Here is a 5,000-nt window from a genome sequence, read left to right on the forward strand (position 1 = left end):
CACATGTTGATCCATTTAACACAACTGATTATATATTGGATTATCTATTAGTCTTTGATAGCACATGTTGATCCATCTAACACACTGATTATATATTGATTATCTATTAGAGTCTTTGATAGCACATGTTGATCCATCTAACACACTGATTATGTATTGATTATCTATTAGAGTCTTTGATAGCACATGTTGATCCATCTAACACACTGATTATATATTGATTATCTATTAGTCTTTGATAGCACATGTTGATCCATCTAACACACTGATTATATATTGATTATCTATTAGTCTTTGATAGCACATGTTGATCCATCTAACACACTGATTATATATTGATTATCTATTAGAGTCTTTGATAGCACATGTTGATCCATCTAACACACTGATTATATATTGATTATCTATTAGAGTCTTTGATAGCACATGTTGATCCATCTAACACACTGATTATATATTGATTATCTATTAGAGTCTTTGATAGCACATGTTGATCCATCTAACACACTGATTATATATTGATTATCTATTAGTCTTTGATAGCACATGTTGATCCATCTAACACACTGATTATATATTGATTATCTATTAGAGTCTTTGATAGCACATGTTGATCCATCTAACACACTATTATTAGTCTTTGATAGCACATGTTGATCCATCTAACACACTGATTATATATTAGAGTCTTTGATAGCACATGTTGATCCATCTCACACACTATTAGAGTCTTTGATAGCACATGTTGATCCATCTAACACACTGATTATATATTAGAGTCTTTGATAGCACATGTTGATCCATCTCACACACTATTAGAGTCTTTGATAGCACATGTTGATCCATCTAGCACACTGATTATATATTGATTATCTATTAGAGTCTTTGATAGCACATGTTGATCCATCTAACACACTGATTATCTATTAGAGTCTTTGCATACAGAAGGGAGGTCTTCATCTCTTTCCATTCCTGAGATATTGATACCGGTAAACAAAGTAGCCATTTCAGCCCATGACCCCCTTTTCTTAGAAATGGGGGACGGGGGCAGAATTTGTACAGATTCTGCCCCCAGCTGCTCTCTGCTGAGGACAACTGGCGTAAACCTGCCCCAACCAGACCAGACTACCCCTCCACCACCTGCTCCAGTTGTGGACTATTTTGATGCAAAGGGAGGGTGTGTGCATGTGTGTGTGTGTGTGTGTGTGTGTGTGTGTGTGTGTGTGTGTGTGTGTGAGGGTGTGTGCGTGTGTGTGTGTGTGTGTGTGTGTGTGTGTGTGTGTGTGTGTGTGTGTGTGTGTGTGTGTGTGTGTGTGAGGGTGTGTGCGTGTGTGCATGTTTGTCTGTCTGTGTGTGTAAGAGAGAGTGAGAGAGAGAGAGAGAGGGAGGGAGAGGGAGCGACAGGGAAAGGAGAGAGAAATCAAGATTATGTCAGTGTGTGTGCGTGAACTGAATGACCCTCAAGATAGCATAGAACGCAGTATGTTCTCTTTCCTCTCATGCTCCCTTCCATTAAAAGTATATTAGGGTATCATCTTTCCTTTTCTCAGTTGAGCACATCAATGAAAAAAACATATGAGACTTGATATAAGAAATCATTATGGTGGCGTCTACATGTACTAAACATTTAGCTATGAGCTACTTTTGGATGAAACAAGGGGTGGGTCCACCAGTAGGGACTAGAAGTACAGACAATCAGGGGTCTAAAGTGTGTTCCTGTGAATAACAGACAATCAGGGGTCTTAACTGTGTTCCTGTGAAGTACAGACAATCAGGGGTCTTAACTGGGTTCCTGTGAATAACAGACAATCAGGGGTCTAAACTGTGTTCCTGTGAATAACAGACAATCAGGGGTCTAAACTGTGTTCCTGTGAATAACAGACAATCAGGGGTCCAAACTGTGTTCCTGTGAATAACAGCTAAAGACATGCCCAGTTTCCCTCAGGAACATGTTTACCAGGAGGGATTTGTACACGGTTGATTTACAGGCCTCAGGAGGAGGACCAGAGTGAATGGGGTTTTTGTGGATATTTGTTTTTGAATTGCTGTTGCATACACCCCACCTCCGGCTACTCTCAGAATGGGTCTGTATATTTAACGAGCCTAAATCAGGTTTGGCGCCACTGAAGGCTACATTATTTTGCCTGCGGTCTGTGGTTTAATGTCTCCCCCCTCATTCAGACACTGAAGGCAATGTCTTCTGATACAGGCAGTTTCAAATCTCAACACAAAAGATTAGATGGTCCCAAATTCAATGGATTAAATCTATTCATGGTATAGCATGTAATTAGGGGTGGTTCCGTGAGAAATGTGGGTATATGGAATATCTAATCAGGTCACAAGTTTTGAAGGTAAACAGGATCCCCCTGAGGACTTCACCCACATTCCAAAATCTTGACCTTTCGACCTTATGCAAGTCTCTCTGAGGGGCAATAACGTGTGCCAGTGTGCACTTGTACAGAGTGCATGTTGTGGCCTACGGTAGCGAACTGAGAAGATAGTAACAACTTAAGCTGATATGTAGCTCATGCGCCAGAGAGACCAAGGGAGTGAGACAGATACACAAGGTTAGCAGCGGTAGCAGTGGAGGAGACAGATACACAAGGTTAGCAGGGGTAGCAGTGGAGGGGGTGAGACAGATACACAAGGTTAGCAGCGGTAGCAGTGTAGGGAGTGAGACAGATACACAAGGTTAGCAGCGGTAGCAGTGGAGGGGTGAGACAGATACACAAGGTTAGCAGAGGTAGCAGTGGAGGGGGTGAGACAGATACACAAGGTTAGCATGGGTAGCAGTGAAGGGAGTGAGACAGATACACAAGGTTAGCAGCGGTAGCAGTGAAGGGAGTGAGACAGATACACAAGGTTAGCAGCGGTAGCAGTGAAGGGAGTGAGACAGATACACAAGGTTAGCAGCGGTAGCAGTGGAGGGGTGAGACAGATACACAAGGTTAGCAGCGGTAGCAGTGGAGGGGTGAGAAGTGAAGATAAGCCCAGCTGCACTAGAAACAAACACAGAAAAACACAGCCAGCAAGGAAGGAGAGAACATAGATAGTATGTTAGGGAAGGAGAGAACATAGATAGTATGTTAGGGAAGGAGGGAACATAGATAGTATGTTAGGGAAGGAGGGAAACTAGGCAATGAAATAGATAGTATGTTAGGGAAGGAGAGAACATAGATAGTATGTTAGGGAAGGAGGGAACATAGATAGTATGTTAGGGAAGGAGGGAAACTAGGCAATGAAATAGATAGTATGTTAGGGAAGGAGAGAACCCAGGCAATGAAATAGATAGTATGTTAGGGAAGGAGGGACCCTAGGCAATGAAATAGATAGTATGTTAGGGATGTGTAAGGAGGAGCCGAACATGCTAAGAGAGGGTCTGTATGGAATGTAGCAGGGAGAGGAGGATGATCTTCTTACACATCTGTGTTATTTCAGCAATGCAGTCATCCGTCAGCAGTAATTCACTGATCACCAATACTCCTAACAGGTCCCATTACATTCCCATTGCAGCCCCATAATAACCCTGCCCTGCCATGAAGGGAGATGTGTCTGAATGTCACACTAGGGAAGGAGCAGCACAGATCTGGACACACAGTTTCTAACCTCCTTAGCCTTGAATTGGGAACATTCACAAGGAAAGTGACCAAAGCCAGTGGGGAAACAAAGCACTTGTTGTCTCCAGCTTTCTAAATCTCAGTAAACCAGCTGCAAAGTCAAAATCTAAATCACATCTGCTTACTTACTTACTTACTTACTTACTTATGAGAACTAAGGCCAGATAGCAAAGACTGGAGACTGGAGGTTTGTGTGTGAATTGGTCAGAGATGTCATCACAACACAACAACATTGTGTTTATCAGAAAATGGACAAATACAAATAAAAAGGGTTGACACATAAAGATTAAAGTTCAACGGGTCCTGATATAGGTTCCCCCATACAGTGGAGAAACAAAGACTGATACATCGACCTGACCCACATACAGCCTTACGATATGTGAAGCTCTACAAATAACACATGCAATCATTTCATGATAAGTTCCTCACACAACAGCATGTCTGCAATAACTGAACTGTTGAACACACAGGCAAACGTGGGTGCAAAGCCCTGTCTGACAAATCACATATTTGTCACCTGCTTGTGTAATCTTCATTTCTGTCTTTTGTGTTGTGCTTATCAGAACAGAAAAATAACTACAACAAGAATGACAAATCTTTCCTCTCTAGCTGGAGGAGATCTGTAGAAATGGATTTGGCTTAGAAACACTCAACTAGTCTGACTAGGAGGCGTATGTCAGCTGCCGGCCTATCATTGGCTAGATTATGCAGTGTTGGAAGTTTGGGATTGGTTGAAAGCACATCTGGGGATGGAAGCCAAAACCAATATCCGTGGCTTGTGCAAAGCCAGGAGCGTCTCCCTCTGAGACCCATTAGAATGAGTAGACGGGAACAGCAAACAGCTGCAAAAAGAGGCAGTTGTGCTGTAGGGTGGAATTTCTGATATGTGACAAATGTGATCTTCACTTCTGAATACTACTCATTAAAGCTCACTCTCCCTCTCTCTCTCTGTCTCACTGACTGTATACAGTATACAGTGGGATCCAGAAGAACACAAAAAGTTATGATGGTATGGAAAGTTGTGAAGAAATTTAAGATACTGCACAATGAAGCTATTTAAGCTAACTTGTAGCATTGGCCATGTTAACTCCTTTGTACAAAAGGTCAAATCTCATTGAGTGTTATGCCTTTCATTGAAGCATGCATTCAGATGATAGTCATGCAGACTTCATCTACTCGTCTTGGTCAAGTAAATCAACTTGTAGCTATTGTTCACCTTTTAAAAATATGGCTGTGTCTCAAGTTTCCAGAACATTTGCTTACTAAGCAGTTTAGTGACAAGTAAACATGGCGTCTGAACTTAGTGAAAGTGTCAGAAGTCAAATAGTGTTATTCTACGCAAAATAGTGATTTCTCAGTGTCAAATATATAGACTGAATGAGT

The sequence above is a fragment of the Clupea harengus genome, chromosome 12 (genome assembly GCF_900700415.2).
Source record: "Clupea harengus chromosome 12, Ch_v2.0.2, whole genome shotgun sequence".
Classification (NCBI taxonomy): domain Eukaryota; kingdom Metazoa; phylum Chordata; class Actinopteri; order Clupeiformes; family Clupeidae; genus Clupea; species Clupea harengus.